Source organism: Bos indicus x Bos taurus, chromosome 2, assembly GCF_003369695.1.
Source record: "Bos indicus x Bos taurus breed Angus x Brahman F1 hybrid chromosome 2, Bos_hybrid_MaternalHap_v2.0, whole genome shotgun sequence".
Taxonomy (NCBI): Eukaryota; Metazoa; Chordata; class Mammalia; order Artiodactyla; family Bovidae; genus Bos; species Bos indicus x Bos taurus.
Genome location: NC_040077.1, coordinates 92,198,281 through 92,220,068, shown reverse-complemented (window position 1 = coordinate 92,220,068; position 21,788 = coordinate 92,198,281). Strand labels below are relative to the sequence as shown.

At 40.1% G+C, this 21,788-nt stretch overlaps 1 pseudogene; it reads left to right on the top strand.

Moving 5' to 3' along the window:
• The first annotated feature begins 5,162 nt into the window (after nt 1-5,162).
• Nucleotides 5,163-5,570, top strand: LOC113881015 (annotated as a pseudogene).
• The last annotated feature ends 16,218 nt before the right edge of the window (nt 5,571-21,788 follow it).

Genomic DNA, 21,788 nt, shown 5'->3' with positions numbered 1-21,788 from the left:
GGTGGCTCCATGTCTGTGGTCAACTTTCCTGCAATTTTTAGACATGAGACAATTAGTCAAGGGACTGGGGGTGGTGGCAGAAGTGGTCGACACTTGAAAAGGCGTAAAGAGAGTGAGACCCATGTGCTGTTGGATACTAACATTTCATTTCACATCCATAACACCTTTTGTGTGAAGATTTCCAAGTAGATTTCAGGAAGTAATTGAGCCTCACAGCACTTGATGAGAAGGGGAAGTGTTTTGTTCAATTTCTGATAGAGGGAACTGAGGCATTATTTGTTCACTACTGTAAGGACTTCTCTATGAGAGGACTAACTGGTGGTTCAATGTAATTATCTTCATTTCAGGCCCCATCCCTAATCACTCATTCTTATTCTTTGGTTTCAAGGGTAATTTATGTTAGATCAATTTAGACTCCCTCTCAGAATTTAATCAATACCATCTGCATCTTGTAGGCTGTCCTTGGCTAAAGCTTAATCTTCAAAAAAAATGTAGGGACTAAAAGAGCATAAACAGGCAAAATGCAGAATCAGGTCGCTCTCTGACTTAGAGGAAAATTTCAAATTTTTGATTTTCAAAATCCCCATCCTCCATTTTCAATATTCCTTTTGTCCTCTCTCTTCCACCTAACTAGTGTGACAGCAGCTACTTGTATTCAGCCTTTATTTTAATGTCTTCTTCTTGAAACATCTGAAGGGAGACTTCTAATTTTTTTGACCCATGAAAAGTGGAAGTTTTTAAGAAAAGAAAGATCTTGTTAGCCAGATCAACACTTCAAGTGTCTAGCAAGTGCTTTCAGTGTAGAAAAGAACAACTGCCTTTGACTGTTAAATCCATTACCCTAATCACACTTTAAATGAACCATTATGAGGCACTGATTTATATAATGTCTTTGCAAACACAGTATTTCTAGAGCGCAGTTATTCATGGTATTTTGAGTAGGATTTGGTCATTATGTGTTCTTTGTAATAATCATCAGCACTCAAAATGACTTTTCTCGAAAGATTATCTTTCCAGGGCCATGTCCCTAACCAAGTAACAAAAAACAAATGGAGATTGCAGGAATTAAACACTAAATTGTCTGTTGCTTCACCAAGTTCACGGGCTAACCTTTCACCTCTGGAAGGATAGGATTAGATACAACTTGGATAAAGGTCATTTAAGAGCTTTCTCCTATGTACTTTTGGAACCAAGAGAAGAAAGTGAATACATGGATTTCTCCCCCAGAAAATCTTGCTTCAGAAGAGAAAAATTACAAGCAATATTTAGGGGTTATTTCATGCCCCCACAGCAAGATCTTGACATTGGCAGATGATGGTTTTCTCTAAGCAGAATTTCTGAGTCTCCAAGTCAGCTATAAGGAAGCAAATTGGAGCTGTACCAACTTAAGCCTGGGAAGATTATTCTCCCTCCTTCCTTCCTGAGTGTGGACAAGGTTCATCCCCAGCCTCAGCCATTTCTGATTTGCCCCTTTGGAGCCTCTGCCAACTGCTCCTTCCCCAGTGCATCCCTTTTTATTACCATTCGATCATCAGCTTCTTGTGTCTGTCATCTCCTCTTGTAGACAAGTGACCTGCCCTGGATCATTCCATGCTCTGTATTTTTCTAAATTACATTGTTCTCTGGAGTCTGTTGCCCAATTGAAAGAGTTACACAGTCTTTCTCTGGTAGTTACTCAAGCTATCAATCATTCTGTAACCACCTGTACTACCGTTAACCTTCTTCCTGTCTTCCAAATCAAAACCCATTTCTCACTTCCATATGTCAACACCAGCCACAGGCATTGATTAAATGTCTTTCATTTGAAAGCACGCAGTCCTGTTACCCTTGCCTACGTCTGAATGCCTCCCATATGCTCTCCATGCAAGCCTAATTCTTCTGTTCTCTTCCTCTGGAAAGTCATTCTTCATTGTAATAAGTTGCCCAAAGTAAATGTATTCATCATCTTTTTCTCTGACAACCATGTTTCTCCACTACGGGAAATTAAACACTGCAACATATGGCCTGAGCAGCAAACTTTAGTGCTTGTTCGCTCAATTGTTTTAACACATTGCCGCCTTCACATAATATTCTGTTTGCCACTAGCATGTCAGCCTTCCACTTGACATATGCATTAGACATGTTAATGGCAAGACAGAAACCAACCGAAGCTGACAGTATGACGAAAGAAGGGTAAGTGCCTATTAATTACTAAAATTCACTTTTTCCCACTATTTAAAAGGTGGGGGGACAAATGAATGTCTCCAGAACATGCCACCACATTAGCCTGCTGTGGTGCCATCTGATGGTTTTTAAAACCCCAAGTACTAAGGAAGAGCTTTGTGTCTACTCAGCAAGGCCAATACAAATGACATGAACCCTGTCCATCCGCTCTCTCTGCTTCCCCAGCCAACCACTTACACAATGGACAGGTCATGGTGGCTGAATGCTTTTTGTAGCCATCCAAACACCACTAGTACCTGTTCCAGAATTCTTTTCTCTCTTACTTATGCATGTAACCTGCCCTGTAAGTATATTCTAAATCTATACTTTTACTGAAGATAGAACACATTTTCTTCTGGGACATTGCTTCAGAGATGAGATTAACTGTTTATGACTCTTTGGGGTTCTATTCTGAATCTACAGATGCTGAAGTCACCTTTCAGGTAAGAAAATTTGATCTTGGAATTAATGAGAAGAAGTTATCATTTATTAAAAAGCAGGTTTTCCATTTTTAGATTTTTTTTTTATTACTACCCTTTCATTTTCAGGACATATTCTTAGGACATATGCATGTCCCTAAACAATTTTTTAAAAAGTTTAAAAGTTTTTAAGTGGAAACTATAGTGATTTTTTTTTTTACATAAACAATTTAGAGCTATATTTGAGTCTTGGCTTTTACTCAACGCTGGAGGATCTCCAAGAGCCAGTGGGTTTCCTAGAATCTCTGTGATTAGTCTCTGTGACATTTCCTGAGACCTCAGAAATCCATGGCTCCTGGGGCATTCCCCTATCAATAACTGTATCATCATGAACTCACATATATAGTTCCAATAGTTACCCGGGGCTTAATTGAAAGAAACAATTTATGGATGTCCACCCATGACCCTGACCCTCTGAAAATATATCTTGAAACTCAGTTAGATGGCAGAGAGCTGTATTCCAGGACCTCATTACACTGTTTCTCTATAAAATTGCTTGTACGTTGACTTCAATATCAGCAGCCTACACTGAGGGACATTACCAGAAATACTCCTGTGGAACTCACTGTATTTCCTATGAGATCATTGTTTAAGGTTATCAACTGCATTACCCAGCGTCCTCTCAATAAGGACCTATGTGACAATTTTTTTTTTTCAGGCTATAGTACCAAGAATACCTGAGCCATAGCTGAGACCTAGATTTATCTTTCTGATTTAAAGAGCTTAGAGCATGTAAGTAGGAACTCATGATATATTTTTGTATCCTAAATTCTTTGAAGGATATCCTTTTTTATGACTGCCCTTATTTTTCTATTACCCTGATTTTCTCAAGTATTTATTCTTAATTGAATTGAACATTATAATATACACATGTATCTTGTCCAATGACCTTATACACTTTCTAAAATAAGGTAAGTTATATTAATAAATGTATAAATATATACCTAAAAACCAGGCTTCAGAAAGTATATATTTATAAATATTTATACATGTATTTTTAAAAATACATTTCAAAATATACCATTCAGCAGAAAAACATGTATCAGGCACTGATGCTTATTGTGTTTACACAACACAACACCAGTAGGAGAATTTTATCTGTTCTATCAAGAAAATACATTTCTTCTCATAGGGTAGGAAGCTGTAAGAGAAATACAGGAATACATGTTTACTATGCATTGACAGAATACACTCAAACAATTGCACATAGAAATATATTCAAGAGTTGGGAGAAACAGTCCAGGAAAGTAACTTTTGACCATCTTGATCTACCAGTCTGCACATGACAATAATACTGTTAATATTACCAAGGTAAATACTTATACATATCAAAGAGTTTTTTATATTATCCAAATAGGTATTCATTCACTCCATAAACATGCATGGAGCAATGTGCTGGGCACAAGAGGTACTGGGATGAATGAGTCACAGCTCACTGCAACAGAAATAGAAAAATGACAAGATATGCAGCATTTGATGTGACTGTGAGACATTCAGGTAGATATGGACGTCTAACAGAATATTCTAGACACTGTAGCTCAACATCACCTTTTATAGTTACAACACAATTATTGGGTGGAACACATTCTGCTGGGTGAGGGACGTGTTTGTAGGACAAAGTTGAATGCTAGCAATTGCTCTTTGTTATGACAGCATTGACAGAATGGCTGAATTAATTCACTAAATGGCATTCCTGTGCACACAACACAAATAGTAATAGTAATATCAAAGAGTGGAAACCATTCCTGGCATTATTCTCTTCCCTTTTTGTCTAGAACTACAAAGTATCTTTAAAGTAAGTCACCAAGTGAATTTTTTTCCTGATATTGTCATTACCCTAGCCTAAGAGAACAGAGAAATTTGTACCGATCCGTGAGAAAGGTTAAAATTTGGACTTCTTTTTGAAAATCATGACTCCAATATTATCTGTTTGGATTAAAGTACATCCTAGGGTTTCCAGGTTAGCATTTGCAGTGAAAGGTTTTTTGTTTACTTCTATATTTAAGAGAAACCCTAAGAAGAAAGTAGCCCACAAAATTGAGTAAGTTGAAAGATCAAAGTTACTCAGTTGAATTGCACCTAAAGCAAGATGACAGGAAATACAGTCTTCAAACACAGCCTCTATAGACACACCAATTAGGAGGCTGTCAAACTACACTCTGACGGATCAAGAGAGGCCCTGATAACAAACATTGTCATAATTCAATTTTGAGGCCACAAAGTTCTGGGACTTTTTTTGAGACATCTGACAGGAGCCCATTTGGTTTGCTCTTCTGCTTTGTATACTATACAGTATGGTGAAATCTTGGCACAGTAACCCAGTGGATACAAAGTGGATTTCTAAGTCAGGAGCCTTCAAATATCTTCCCATTACAAGGATGACTTACTGGATCTCCTAAAGACAGAGCACTTAAGATCTTAGTGTCTTAATTCTTCCTTTTTTTTTTTTTTCTTTTTTCTAAAAGTATAACTGAGGCTCCGCTTCCAGTGGCAGGGTCTGGGGAAGGGGCGGCAGGCGCCATGTCGGGCCACGAAGGTGGCAAGAAGAAGCCCCTGAAGCAGCCCAAGAAGCAAGCCAAGGAGACGGACATTTCCACTCAAGGACAAGGACAAGGAGGAAGATAAGGCATTCAAGCAGAAGCAAAAGGAGGAGAAGAAGAAGCTCGAGGAGCTAAAAGCAAAGGCCGCAGGGAAAGGCCCCTTGGCCACCGGTGGAATTAAGAAATCTGGCAAAAAGTAAGCTGTTCCTTGTGCCTGAGGCAATGATAACCCTTAATTCCATTCCTGTTTAAACCCCTGGATTCCCTGCCATAATATCTGTTGCCACCTATAGCTAGAATGAAGTGTTGTCTTGGAACCTATTGTACATTTAAGAATAAACTTTTGTAAACAAAAAAAAAAGTAAAAAAAAATAAAAGTATAATTGAGTTACAATATTTGTGTTAGTTTCAGGTGTGTAGCAAAGTGATTTGATGATATATACACATATATGTTTATACATATGTATTTTGTTTTAAATTCTTTTCCATTATAGATTATTAAAGACAATGAATACAGTTCCCTGTGCCTTAGTGTCTCAATTCTTCTTGCCACAAAGTGTGATAAATAATGGGGAAATTAGTAGGATGTTTCTTCTCAAACCAAATTATTTCTGCTGGAGTTTCTTGTTTCTGTTACATTTATCTGGTTTTGGAAATCCAGTTTCACCATTATATTCTTAAAATTTATCAGAAGTGGAGACAGTAGCCTAACACCAGACTCATCCATTAAAAATGTTTCCTCATTGTTTCTTTTCTTTGTACCACCCTGACCTGTACCTTCTGTAGTAGACATTCCTACTACTCACCAAGGTTTACAATTTTCCTCTCCTCTGAGAACATCATGAGGTTTGTTTGGGTCAGTGGATGTGAACTTAAGAATAGTACTTGATGTCTTGTTGTTGTTCAGTCCCTAAGTCGTGTCCAACTCTCTGTGACCCCGTGGATATTAGCACACCAAGACTCCCTGTCCTTCATTATTTCCTAGAGTTTGTTCAAACTCATGTTCATTGATTCAATGATGCCATCCAAGCATCTCATCCTCTGTCACCCCCTTTTCCTCTTGGCGTCAATCTTTCCCAGTATCAGGGTCTTTTCCAGTGAGTCGGCTGTTTGCATCAGGTGGCAAAGTATCGGAGCTTCAGTTTCAGCATCAGTTCTTCCAATGAATATTCAGGAAGAACTGATGCTGATAATATCCAATGAATATTCAATATCCTTTATGATTGACTGATTTGATCTTGCTGTCCAAGAGCCTCTCAAGAGTCATCTCCAGTTCCACAGATCAAAAGCATCAATCTTCAGCGTTCAGCCTTCTTTATGGTCCAACTCTCACATAAGTATGTGACTACTGGAAGGTGGCTCAGACAGTAAAGAATCTGCATGCAATGCAGGAGACCTAGGTTTGATTCCCTGGGTTGGGAAGATCCCCTGGAGAAGGAAATAGCTACTCACTCCAGAATTCTTGCCTAGAAAATCCCATGGACAGAGACATGTCCATGGGTCACAAAGATTTGGACACAACTGAGTGACTTAATATGAGAATTTGTGTAAAATTGTCTGTCTTCTCCTTTGGGACTATGTTGATAGGGAGCGGTCTTGAGAGCAATGGAGTCTGGAATACTGAGCTGTCACAGAAAGAAAATGAGTTTCTCAGACCCAAAGCAGACTTTGCATGAGTAATAAACCTTCTTCTTAAGTCACTGCTCCAATGTTAAATCACTAAAAATGTTGGTGCTGCTTGTTATCTCAGCATAAACTAGACTATCCTGGCTAATTTATTCTACTACTTTCTATTACTGTGTCTTCTACTCGATTTCACACATGAGGCCCATGAAAAATTTAAATATATTTCTTAAAAGAAGTTAAGGGAAAGAGAATATAGAAACCAGATTTGGGTTCTAGGCCTTAAGGTGCATTTTGCTGGTGGACTCAAGCATCATGTCTTAGCACTGTTGTTTGAATCACATATCTGGAATGAAACAAGCTCCTGGACAAAGCCATCTATTGCTAATCACACCTCTGTCTGGTTAAGATATTCACTTATTCAGATAGTCAACATATATTTAATAAGTAATCGTGGCAGTCAAGGAGCTAAATCCTTACAATACAGGAGTGAACAAAATAAACAAGGGCTACACGTTCATGAAACTTCTGATCTGAGAGGGAGAGAAATATGCCTGTACATACACATATACATGAACACATAGAGAGTAAACAAATGTATTATTTTGGTTCTATAAAGAAAATAAGCAGAAGGCAATATGAGAATGGCTGTAGTGAAAGATACTAGGTTTTCCCTGAAGAAATGACATTAAAGCTGTGCCCCGAATAACAAAGAAGCCAGAAGTGCAAAAATTTGGGAGAAGAGGCTGAAAGCGGGAGAAACAACAAATATGGAAGCTCTGAGATGGGAAAAAGCTTGCCTGTTACAGAATCCAAAAAGAAAGCCAATGTGGCTATAGCACAGAATAAAGAAAGGAAGGTGGAAAGTGGTGTGATCAGAAGGGAACAAAAGATCGGGAAGACTCAGTAAAGAGTTTTCATCTCACTCTTAACTGCAGTGGAAAGCCACGGGGATCTTTTCAACAGGGAGGTGACTTGATATGACCTATACTTTTAAAAGATCACTCTAGTTACTCTGTATAAAGTAGATGATGGAGGGAAAGAGTAAAAAAATGAAGTAAGTAATTGGGAGGTACTGCAGTTGTCCAAGCAGTGGAAAGGAAGCGATGCAATATACATGGTTTGAGATGGACATCAAGCTTTCCAAACTGATCTCTATATTACAGTCTCCTGGGATACAGATCATTTAGCATCTTCAAAACTCAGGTCACACCCCAGATCAATTAGATCACAATCCTGAGGGTAGGACACAGCTCTCAAAATTTGGTGCTCCCCAGCTGATTCCTATGTGTGGACAAGTTTAGGAACCACTGATACTGAAATGCAGAAAGAGAAGTATTAATGATACTGACAATTTCATAAGCAGTTTGGGGGGATGTTGGTGCTATTAAATGAAATTGGAAAGACCTAGTAAGGAATAGGTTTGGGATGGAGGCTGTTGGAATCAAAGGTTCAGTTTGGGATGTGGAAATTCTTGAGATGCCTGTTAGGCATTGTACTGTATACTTTGTATAAGTGAAGATCACACAGGCAAGGGAGAGGTCAAGGTTATAGTTTTGACTTCAATGTATGTACTTTAGACATTAGTATAGAGATAGCATCGAAGCCGTGAAACAAGATGAAACTACCTAGTGAGTATAGCCCGAGAAAAGAGAAGGAGGGGACTCTAAGGATTTAGAATTTACCATGACCTGCTGTCTGAATCTGCTGGTCTCCTTCACTTTGCCTCGATCCCTTGCCTGCAAAGGAGAATGGTGACTTCCTTTCTGCAACCCACTCTGCAGTGAGTTCCGCATTACCTCTTTCTTTAACCTAGCTACTGAATCTGGTTCTCAAGAGAACCCTTCCCTCTGTTTTCTGACTCCTTCTAATTAGCGTCTTGGGATAATTAGATATCCCAAGGCCTGACTCAACAACTTCCTACCTAATGAGACCATAACTCTGCTTCACAATGTCCTATATGAAGTGCCGATGAGAACATCCAATGCTGGTCACTCTGCTGGGCAAGCTGAAGAATGAAAAAGCCTGACCTCCCCCAAGCTCTGCCAGCCTCCTGGTACATCACGACTGCCTCTCTCTCAACACATCAATGTGCAGATGATTTTAAGACTCATGAAACCATGTTGTCCCTGCTTCTTTGTGCTAAGCTCCTATGTAGAACTTATTTCTCGAGTTTCTATAGGGTCAAGTTAATGCTGCCATTTTATCACTTTGAATCAATGAAGTCTAGGCATTTGACTCTATTTTCTTAGTTTTCCTGAGAAGCTGCTATACCAATAGCTCTCAGCTCAGCTACAACTGCAGAGCCTGCCATGGGGACCGGCACCTGCCCTCTGTTTCCATTTTCCACTCATTGAATTCAGCTTAGCAGCTGCATCCATTTCACAACTTTAAACTAATGAACCCATCAGCTATGGTTTCCCCCAGGGCAGCTTTCCAAGGTTACCTTATTACAACACAATATCTTTAATCATATTTAATCATACATTGAGACGGAAAAACAAATAACTCCCATCTGACTATAATGGGATCTCTTTCCATATTATATGTAGCTGTTTAAAGGTCTTCTTCAAAAAGCAATATACAAAGTGTCTCTAGTAGCTTGAGTAATAGTAGAATTATGATATGTAAGTGTTCAGGGGCCTTAGAGGTAGATCAAGAAGTTATTGATTTTCTCTAATTGGATGAATGAGCTAATAATCTATACCCTTGAGATCATCTTGAGAATCAGATTTTCTACTACAAAAAGTCTGGCTTGTTTGAGAGTCACTTCAGCTTTTGGGTAGGGAGAGAAAAGGGAAGAAAGTGAAAAGAATTTTTGTTAAAAAATTCAATCAGTGGGAAAGGTTAACTAATTTACTTAACCATTTTTCTTTTGGAAACAATCCTTCTCAGGATGTGAAAGTAAGAGAGGCCTTTTGAGGACATTTGGAGACCTTTGCAGTTTTCCAGCCAAAAGTCTCTACAATCCTCATCAGTTATAGAACAAATCCCAGTGTGATCCAAATAATCTAAACCTGATTTTTACAATTCCACATCCACGGCGGAGGTGGAAGGCTTAGAAGACTTGTCGGCACACTGGCTTTCCCAAGCCTGGCCTATGGATCAGAGCATGTGGAGATTAACTACACATGTTCTCCATCAGCAGAATCATGCTGCCGAGATGCCTGGCCCTCATCACAGGAGATCTGGTTAATAAAAACCGGTGTGATAAAAATAAACAGTAAAGCAATATTTTGTTTTCCAGCCCAGCCTTCAATCTGAATGTGGGAGAGAGCATCCAGAGGGCTCTTTCTCCCCAAAACACACATGCAAAACTTTCATTAGTGTCAATGAGACAAACACGTGTACAGGGAGGAAGACGCCGAGACCCCACAGTGAGCCGTACCAGAGCATAATCTTGGAAACTTGTGAACTGAGAACACAGGGCTAGTCTGATGGTTGTGTACATGGAGGAAATAATGAAACCAAGATTGCTTTACAGGGCTCTTTTATACGCTATCCACGTGCATGTACTTATATGACAAATGCAGGGGAAGACCCACATATAAAATAGAAAGGAGAAAATGAATGTGCATTGAGGTGAAAAAAAGAGTGTGTGTGTGTGTGTGTGCTGTTTGTTCTCATACACTGCAGGATTATAAGTTTATCATATGTACAAAAAGTAAAGACAGCAATTAACATGTTCTAATCCAAATATCTTGGATTTGACCAAGCAGAGGTGTTCCTTGCAAGGCTCATTTACCTACTCCAGAAGGGGAAAGTTGGAATACAGGACGCACTTTAGATTCTACCCAAGGTAGGCCCATGGACCCCTGGGTCAAGATTTGATCCCCTGAGTGACAGCCACTGAAAATGGCTATAGCCTGTAGGAGCCCTTCCCTTGTCTCTAAGCATGGTGTGCATGTGTGCCTAGTCCCTCAGTCATGTCCAGTTCTTTGTGAACCCATGGACTCTGTCCATGGGATTTCCCAGGCAAGAATACTGGAGTGGGTAGCCATTCCCTTCTCCAGGGATCTTCCTGGCCCAGGATTGAACCTTAGTCTGCACTGCAGGCAGATTCTTTACCGTCTGAGCCACCAGGGAGGTCCTCTAAGAATGGCAGGCACTTGCAAATAACGTTTTCATTTGTGCTTTCTCTACACATTGTTAACTGATAAGGCTACTAACAACTGGAGGGTCATGCTGTAATTTACAAATCAGAAAACACTTTGTGAACAGCCTTGACATCCATGCTCTATCAAGGAAAAGAAAAAGCAGCTCCTGTTTGGAGGATGATGAGCACAGACCTGTGTTATGGGAGGTCCTGGCACGTGGCAGGGTGCAGTTACTCAGCTGATGACAGGCATCCTTACAAGTCTGCAGCCCCAAGTTGCAGAAAGTACCCTTCTGCAAATATTAGCAGTCTGCAGTATTGAGGAATATAAGTGAGCTTTTGGAAATGCCTTTAATTCTGAGCTCAATGATCAATCTTGACACAATTCAAGAGAACAATATAGTTTTAAAGTTACACAGATGTGCCCAACAGTTACTTTCTGTTTCCATGTCATGAAATGCATTCTGACAGGGACAGGCAGGAGCTGACTCAACAATGTGCTGTGCATAGTCACTCACTCGTGTCCAACTCTTTGCAACCCCATGGACTATAGCCCGCCAGGCTTCTCTGTCCACAGGGATCTCCAGGCAAGAATACTGGAGTGGATTGTCATTCCCTTCTCCAGGGGATCTTCCCAACCCAGGGATCAAACCGGTGTCTCTTACGCCTAACCTGCATTTGCAGGCGGGTTCTTTTCCACTAGCGCCACGTGGGAAGTCTCAATAATGGTGTTCTCTAATTTGGTAAAGTTGGCAGTTATTAACAGGAAGCATCCCATCAGCTCGTTTTTGTGGTCACATGGGGAGGAGAAGGGAAAAGAAATATCAATAATACAACTGTTACCATTTCTATTGGAAAAGGGAATACCCACTACAGTATTCTTGCCTGGAGAATTCCATGGACAGAGGAGCCTCGTGGGCCCCAGTCCATGGGGTGGCAAAGAATCGGACACGACTGAATGACTGACATGTTCACTGCACTTCATGCATACCAGGCACTCAGCTAAGCACCTGACAGACATTACCTCGACCCATCCTTAGAGACCCACCTGTGAGGCAAGTGATCTAACAGATGAGGAGAGTGAGGTTTAAGGAGGCTTTGAGCAACTTGCCCAAGATGGCACAGCTAGGGAGTGCCAGATTTCGACCCAACTGTTCATCCACAAACCTATGTCTTTCAATCCTGCTCTGCTGCTTCTCCAATAGAGGAAAGATTCCCTCTCTTTGCTTGAAAGGAGAGAAAGTAAATTAGGTCCTGGGAAGCATTAACAGAATGTTAAATGCCCACACCAGGGAGAGATCCTTTTGCTTTCCTCAGTATTACTCATTCTCCTTAACAATGGATTGCACCCGGATTAAGTTAAAAGTCCTGAATAATTGAAAAGATGATAAATCAAAAATAAATTCAGTACATCGAACTCACTGAACACCATAGCTTAGCTTAGCTTGCCTTAAACCATGCTCAGAACACTTATATAAGCCTGCAGTTGGCAAATCATCTAACATAATACCTATTTTATAGTAAAGTGTTGAGTAAGCTCATGCAATGTATTGAGGACTGTGCTGAAAGTGAAAAACAGATGGCTGTCTGGGTACAGAGTGGTTGTAAGTGGATCAGTTGTTTACCCTTGTGATCCTGCGGCTGTTGCCACTGCCCAGGATCGCAAGACAGTATATGATTATATCATATGCTGCATATCACAAGTCTGGGGAAAAAATCAAAATTCCAAGTATGGTTTCTACTGAATGTGTATTGCTTTTGCATCTTCTTGAAGTCAGACTGCTTAAGTTGGGGACCCTCTGTAGGTGCTGTCTGTGCTCTACCCATAATCCCTCAGGCCTTGTTCCATGTATAAGCATACAAGTTGCTGCCAACACCTGCAACATCCCAGCTCCAACAACTGCAACTGTTTATCTGAAGGATGTCCTTAGGTTGAGGGAGCCTGCTTTGTTCCCACGGACAGCATGAAGTTCTTGGAAATGCACGTCCTCAGTAGGATAACCCTTAACTCATGACTGATGGGTCTGAAGACACCCATAGCCAGCTGGCCAGTCCCTGATAAAACACCAGTGTGTGCTCTATACTGATCCAGACCCATTGCTGGATTGAGCCACAATCACCAAGTGAAACTTTCATCACTGGTGTACCCTTGTTTAGCCTCCTTTCCTTCCAAGTCCCACTCTCCTTGTCTCCTGAATTTCTCCATGTGCAACTGAAGTATGGGGAGGAGTTTGTTGTTGTTTAGTTGCTAGGTCATGTCAGACTTTTGTGACCCCATGGACTTAGCCTGCCAGCCTCCTCTGTCCATGAGAATTCCCGGGCAAAAATACTGGAGAGGGTTGCCATTTCCTTCTCCAGGGGATCATCCTGACCAAGGGATCGAACCTGTATCTCCTGCATTGCAGGCCAACTCTTTGCCACCGAGCCACCAGGGAAGCCGGGAGAAGTTTACCAGTAAGAAAAAGAATTAACAGATGACTTAAACCTTATCTTAGTTGAAAATGGTTGCTATTATCAGAAGTATGCTATGTTTTTTTTTTTAATTTCAGTCTCAAAAGACTACCAATCAAAATAAATAAAGTAGTTGGGAAGAAAATCACAGCTAGATATAGAGAAGATTTCTTGATTACAAAGGTGACTGAACACTGAAACTTTCTCTCTTATCATTAAAGACATTTCCAGAGGGAATGGACAGCTACCTAGATTGCCAGAGAGTAATTTTATATCACAATTGAGAGAATGAGTTGGGTTTGAGTCCATGAGTCTTCCCTGTATCTCAGTTTCTTAACCTATAAAGTGGGAGTAAAATGAGACATCTCACCTCATTGTTGTGAAGACTGGGTGAGATTTAACACACTTAGGTTGATAAGCATAACAAGGAATCCATAAGTGGTAGCCATTATTACTGATTTTTATATTTCTAGATGCAGAATGGCCCCTTGAAGTTATTTCAAGTCTATAATTTTATGCCCCTTCCCATTCTTCCCAAAGCTTGACACTGGAAGTAGAATGCCAGGTTCATTCCTATGAAAGTATGAAAAGTGTTAGCTGCTCAGTTGTGTCTGACTCTTTGTGACCCCAAGGACTGTAGCCCCTCAGCCTCTTCTGTCCTTGGGGTTCTCCAGGCAAGAATATTGGAGTGGGTTGTCATTCCCTTCTCTAGTATATCTTTCCAACCCAACCCAGGAGTCTCCTGCATTGCAGGCAGATTCCTTACCATCTGAGCCATCATCCCTACTAGGAAGAAAAAGAACCCAGGAGAGCTTGTGAAAGATGCAGCATCATCACTTCCCAGGAAAAGTGAAGGATTCTAAAGATGAGGACATCATCAAAGGCAATTGCCAGCTACTGTTCAAGAGAGAGCATTGCCCTAGCAGCTCACCACTTGCAAAAAAATCAATACTCACAAAAGTTAGTAGAAAGGCTGCTGCTGCTGCTAAGTCACTTCAGTCGTGTCCGACTCTGTGTGACCTCATAGACGGCAGCCCACCAGGCTCCCCCGTCCCTGGGATTCTCCAGGCAAGAACACTGGAGTGGGTTGCCATTTCCTTCTCCAATGCATGAAAGTGAAAAGTGAAAGTGAAGTCTCTCAGTCATGTCTGACTCTTAGTGACCCCGTGGGCTGCAGCCTACCAGGCTTCTCCATCCATGGGATTTTCCAGGCAGGAGTACTGGAGTGGGGTGCCATTGCCTTCTCCAGTAGAAAGGCAAGTTGCCTATAATCAGGATGCCAGCAATCTGGGGAGACGGTGGACTCAGTGTCACCTAGAAATCATCTCCCAAGATTCTGCTCAACCATGAAAGCTTTTAAAGGAAAACTAGGAATTAATCTCAGTTAGTCATTGAGATGGGGGTCAGAGCCATCACTATCCCCCACTAAGTACAGATTTGTCAACTTTCTTGTGAGTTTGTTCATGAGATTACTGAAGGGGAAGCTAGGGAAGAGAGCTGGTCATCTGTTAATTACTTTCATTTCTACTTCTTCGATCTATGGAAAGAACCAAGAGAGGAGGCGAGGTGTGTGATCAAAAGATTTGAAAGATATATTAGAGCCAAAAATAGTAGAGCATAGGGGTGCCTGGTTTAAGGTTGGTGGCAAGACAAAGGGGCATCCTGCAGAGAGCTCTTTTTCTGCCAAAAGCTGATTACACCTTTCAATAGTTTCACAAAATAAGATCCATTTACTAAGCTTTTACTATGTGCAAAGCATTGTACCAACCATTTCCTTTATGCTGCTTTATTTCATCCTCACGATAGTCATGGGAAGTAGGCATTATCCCTTTCATAGAGGAGAACACAAGCTCAGAAAAGTTAAATAACATTCTCAAGATCAAGTAGTGGGGCCAGACCCAGACCCAGGACTCCATGACTCTAAACTTCCTTACACTTCATTCCTAGTGGAATTTCAGAGGATACATCACCAGTAAATTGTAATTCCTCTGCCCCATAAATTTGGTGTTGGGATGATGGACTATAATCATGTCAGTGTATGAAATATGTACTTCACCTTGAAGAGTAACAGTTATTCAAAAGATAAGAGTCAACTTCAAAAGGTCACTGAAGCCAAGAGATCATTTCTACCCAAGGATGGGCTTCTAAAATCCAAGTGGTCCCTTACCTTATTGTCTCAGCCCTTAATCTTAAAAGAGTCAACCTCAACTGGCAAAACAAAAGCTACCCAATGTTTCCAAATTATTTTTTTTAGAAACTGTTGAATTGCTTGAAAAGTCTGGGAGAAATGAGCCCACTGCAAGCCTCTTTGCATTCAGTCCTTGAATTTCTACAGACTGCTGGCAGATGACCTGAGAGACATGGCCATGTTTCAGGAGGCTTTCCAATTTTTCCAACTGTCCTCTACCCTAATGAGCCTTGAGAAAAATACTGAAAAGTCCATAAGGACACTCTAAGAAGTTCCCTCCCACACAACCCCCCTTCACCTGCCAAAAAAAATGTGTGTTCATGCCAGGACCAGTAAGCAGGAAGAGGGGACAGCCAGATGCCTCTGGCATGAAAACTGGTGCCACAAGTCATTTTCACTTTTACTTCCTGCTGAAATTCTGGAAAACTGGTGTGAGGGTGACCACTCACTTTTGTTAGTGCAGAGCTTGGGAAGAGGGCCAGCATTTCTCCACTGACTTTTTTTAGACCAGAAGTTCCCATAGGAGCCCCAGTGAGCCTCATGCAATTTGCACTAAAGAGGAAATGATACTTGAGAAAGAAGCTATATTCCATTTAAACGTTTTTGAGTAATGGTGGTGGGGATCTGGAAGGTGGGGGAGTGAAGCCTGAATTTGTGCTGAGAATAAGTGAGGGACATTTTAGTCTTTCCATTAAGACAAAGAACTAGTATTAAGACAAGTACAGTCAAATTCCCTGCCCTGTTAGGAATCCATTCTTTTTTACGATGCCATATGCATAGCTTGAGGTTATATTGGAATGCATAAATCTCTTGTGAGCCTCAAAACGTTAAGCTGCCATTGTCCTCATAATTTCATTATCTCAGTTTCTGCCCTAAAACGTTTAACACTAATTGAACACCCGAGGTTTTCCTGTGAAGTTTATTTTCTGAACATTATTGAAGTGCTGTTGATAAAAGTCAGAATTTATGGAGTCAGCACTCCTTAAAATGCCATGATAGATTTGAGTATGATTTTTTTTAGAGCAGGGATATTTTTATGAATTTGCCTGGAATTTCAGCCTTTCAATCATTCTACATAATAAAGCTATCTATTTCAAAGTGTATTTTCCAAGAACCAATTTACTTTCCTGAACCTAATCTGTCCATCTCCAGGTTCTGGTTGGGCATACGTGGGTACCAGAATTATTTTATATTTCAGGTTGTCCCTTGATGTTTATTTTGTTCCTAATTAAAAATGCTTGACTTTTCCCCACCTATCTACATCCTTCATGCTCTGGTACAGACTGCCTTGAATAATGTAAATATTGATAGTCATCTCACTAATAACTGTTCATTCTTTTTCACTGAAAGAAATGTGTTTGCATGACTTAGAGCTATTAAGCATCCTTTAGTTCTCTAAGGGAAGGAACCAACCGTTTCCTCTAAGTTTCAAAAAATTATAATAAAGAGAAGCCATGTGTTAAATCTATCTCTTGGATATTGTTTGCATTTCAATTAATTTCACATGTCTGTCAGAAACTAACTCAAAGAAAAAGCTATGATAGGTGTCTCTTTTGGATTTGAATTAATATTTAGAATGCATATACATACGCAAACCACACACACACACAAACACACATAATGTATGGTATATACTGTTCAAAAGTGTCATCTCTACAAAGCATATGACTGCATTTTGGCTTCCGAAAATGAAGCAAAACCTTAGAGGTAAGTGTCCATTTCCTGTTTAAAAGAAGTAAGTTGTTCCTGGTTACTATAGTAACTGCCAACAGACTAGCATTTTTCTGTCATTATTATAATATGAAGAGAAAATAATCTATTTTAAATTATAAAGCATGGAGAGGCCTATTCGTCTAAAATGGGTCCTAAACTTACTGAAAAGCAGGAATAAGAGACGTTTGCTACACTTAGGATTGGAACTCCAATTTCTTTGACTGAAATATGGTTTCTGAAGGGCTAAGCAAAGGTAGATTGTTTATCCTGAGGCAGGAAGTACAATGACAAGAAAGAAAAATGACACGGTATTTCCAGCCTAGAAAATAAGTAAAAAATTCAAACCTCCTTTCACAAAGTGATACATAACTAAAAACCTGTTATTGTTTTTAGTACTCTAGAAATGTAGTCTGTCTCATTGTACATGTGCAGTGTCTGCCCTCTATTGCCATTTACTACCATCATCTACAAGGACTAATTTATTTTACTCATAAAAGAAAAGACTTTCTCTCCCTTTCAATGAACTCTCCCTGTATTCACTCTCCACAACCCATTTAAAACCTTACTTCTGCACAGAAAGTTTGAAAATAAATAACCCAAAATATTAATGATGAGGGATGCTGTATGAATTTTACTTTATATTTTAATGTAAAATTAAAATTCTCTATAATGAATATGTACTTCTTTTATAATCTGAAAACTTTTAAACATGAAAAATGAGATAATGAGGAAGATACTTTTTGAATCACTTATGGGTCCAAAAGACTCTCTAAGAGCAATAAAATAATCTCCACATAACCCATACATAACCAAAACCATATATATCAAAATGTATATGCTATAGCTGGAAAGGTTCTTAGATTTATCACTGTAATATACCTCTGAATATAAAATGTGGAAATTAATGAGTTAGCAATCCATTTTTAAAGGATGAGTTACTGACAAAGGAAATCCCTATTTAGAAGAATCTCCTTCTGTAATAGCTCCCTCCTAGTATTTTCTTGTACCCTGGTGAAATGCTGTGCATGAAGCTTTTCCCACACTGCTTTCTCTCCAAAGTTGTTCTCCCATCTGTCCTAGGAATAAGGGGCAGCTGAAGGCTTTCCTACATGGTCCACATTTATAGGGTCTCTCCATAGTGGAAGATCTCTCACATTGCCAAAGATTAGAAAAAGGTTTACAGATGGTCTGGTAAGGTAGCAGAATATGCCATCCCAAAATATGTCACTCTGGCATGAGGATTATTTTGAGCTAAAGGCAACTGAAAAGAAGCAGATATAAGACAATCTCTCTGTCCTCCCCTCCCCTGTTTACTTAAAATCAGAATGTAGATTTTCAAAGGTTTGACCCCTGTCCTCTCTCTCTACCAGGAAGGACAGAAGTTTATCACTGGACACTTTAGACCTTTATGAGCCCAGAGGTAACATCAGAGGAATCCACAAGACGACCTTGACTAACTAGCCCTTATCTTCCACCAGTTTCCCTGTACATTTATCTTCTCATATTTTACCACCCCAAGAAACTCAAAGTTCTCCTTTCAGTCACTCCGTTAAAAGCTCAGTGTTATTTTGTTAAGAGGCTACATCAGCTCAAGTTCTAACCACCCATTTGAGATACTCCTCTCTGACTGCTCCCAAGCTTAAGCACAATTCACGTGCTAATACATTTCCGCTTGTTTTTGTTTTGTTAATTTATCTTTGTTAGTCCAGTGTATAGTACCCATGCCAGGGAACCCAAAATGGCAATAGGAAAAAAGTTTTTCTCCTATAGTCTTGAATTCCGTATATTCATATGGTTTATCTATAGGATAACTTCTCACATACACAGTAAGATGTAAACCATTAGTGAAGGCTTCCCCCTGCTTCATACCTCTATACATATTCTCTGATGTGAGTCCTCATGTGTCTTAGAGTATATAAGACAGGGGGTGGGAGGGAGGTTCAAGAGGGACGGGATATATGTATAATTATGGCTGATTCAAGTTGTCGTATGGAAGAAACCAATACAACATTGTAAAGCAATTATACTCCAATTAAAAATAAAAGTTTAAAAGTATTTAAAAATGTATAGAACAATGCCTTTGTTTCTTACAGTTGGATGATTTTTCTCCAATGTATATTCTCATGTGTGAATTTTGAAAACCCATTATTTTCCCTCAATTTTTCCATCCATGAGGCTTCTTCCCATTCTTAAATGTTGATTGAGGAACAATGTATTAGTTCTCTATTGCTGTATAAAAACATAACCACAAACTTTGCATCTGAGAACCACACACTTTTATTTTTTCACATTTTCTTTGAATCAAGAATCTGGGTGTGATTTACTGGGTCCTCTGCTCAGGGTCTCTCATAGCTGCAAGGAATCAGCCAGGTATCAGGTAACAGCCAGGCTGGAGTCTTATCTGCAGGCTCAGCTGAGGGAGGATCTACTAACAAACTCACATGGCTGTTGTCAGGATTCGATTCCTTACATTGGTATTTGACTAAAGATCTCTGTTCTTGCTGACTATTGACTAGAGGCAGCCCTTAGTTTCTGGCCAACTTGGCCTCTTCGACATGTAAGCTTATTTCATTCAAGTTAGCAAAGAAGAGAGTCTGCTAGCAAGACAGAAGTCACAACCTTATATAGCCAGATGCTATAGTCTGAATGTTCGTGGTCCCCCCAAATTTGTATGTTGAAATCCTAATCCCCACAGGTGATGGTATTAGGAGATGGGGTCTGGAAGGCTTAAGTCAGGAAGGTGAAAGCCTCATAAATGAGATTAGTGCCTTATAAGAAGAAAGGCTCCAGTGAGATCTGTAGCTCTCTGTCTTCTCCTTTCCACCATGTGAGGATACAATAAGAAGTCTGTGACCCAGAAGAGAGCCCTCACCCAACCATGCTGCACCCTGAACTTGGACTTCCAGCCTCCAGAACAATGAAAAATGAATTTTTTATAAGCTACCTAGTCTATAGTATTTTGTTATAGTAGTCAAAATAGACTAAAACACAGGACACAAAGATGATAAATCATTATCTTTGCTCTAGAAGGCTTTTCCACATTTAACATACCTCTTCCTTATGAACACTCAGAAAAGTCCTTAAATATGAGAGACAATGGCAGATTTGTCCATTCTTCTTAAACTGATAGCTTTTGTACCCAGGTGAGATCTGACATGATTCTCAAGAGAAAAATGATCCATAAAGGCATTTCCATACTTACTGAATTTATAGGATTTTACTCCAACAGAGGTATACTTTAACACAGCAAGATTTGGAAAGTGGCTAAAGTTTTTTTCCACATAGATTACATTCATTATATTCACAGAGGCTCTCCATCTTATGACTTCTTGAATATCTTCCTTGTACTTGTGCTGAGAATTCAACACAAGGACATAATAATATTCTCAGTTTTCTCTTAAAATGGAGACTCACTAATCATTCTTTGTGATTCTTTCTGTTTTCTGTTTATTGGACTTTTTTCTCCATGAATATTCTGCCAAACAACTGACTCATGGCTTTGAGTTGAATCACACAATCTACTGAGGCCAGATTCAAAGTATTTTCCTCCAGCATCACATCTCTGTAGCGATTCCTTTGAGCATGAGCCAGTAAAGCCTATTCCCTCTGGGTAAATTTCACAGCTATATCCTCAAAGACCACTAAGTCCACTTCCTGGCCCAAGCTTCTGGAGGTTTCTGTGAGCATCAGTCATAGAGTCCAAGAGGGAAGAGGAAAGAAGGTGAATTGGGGGCCACGTGGGGCAATTTGAAGCCAGATGGAAAACATTTGGCAACAGAGCACTGAATTTCTTAGTTTGCAATCGTGGTTATACTCAATTCTAAAACTTTTGATTGCAACTTAGATGATTTGCTTTTCTCTCTTTTTCCACTTTATTCCTCTCTTCTACCTACACCTTTTCTATATACTCCCTAGTGCCATTCTTTGGAGCTACAGAAAGTTGTTACACTTAAAAGAATTCTGGTAAGACTTCCCATCCTTTATAGCAGGAATCATTGGCCAAATATGTGATCTCTTGTCCAAATAGGTGTCCATTTGGACAGTGGCCAAACCATATTTGCCGAGAGAACTCTGGCCCACAATCCCCACAGCCATCAGTTGTGAAAGCTAAATATGAACTTGTGTAGCAACTGGCTGGGAAGAGTAAGGGACTAGTCAGTGACTACTACCCACTCCCTGGGCTTCCCAGGTGGCTCCGTGGTAAAGAATCCCCATCTGCCAAACAGGAGATTCGGATCCGACTCCTGGGTCAGGAAAATCCCCTGGAGAAGGAAATGGCAACCCATTCCAGGACTCTCACCCAGGAAATCCCTTGGACAGAGGAGCCTGGCAGGCTACAGTTCACAGGGTCACCAAGAGTCAGACATGACTTAGTGACTGAACAAAAGCAAGCAGTTCCCTATTTCTTGTCCACCCCCCCTTACCCCCACCATTCCAATTTAGAATCAACCAGAGAAAGCCAAATATGCTCCTAAACCAGTCACATAACATGTCCC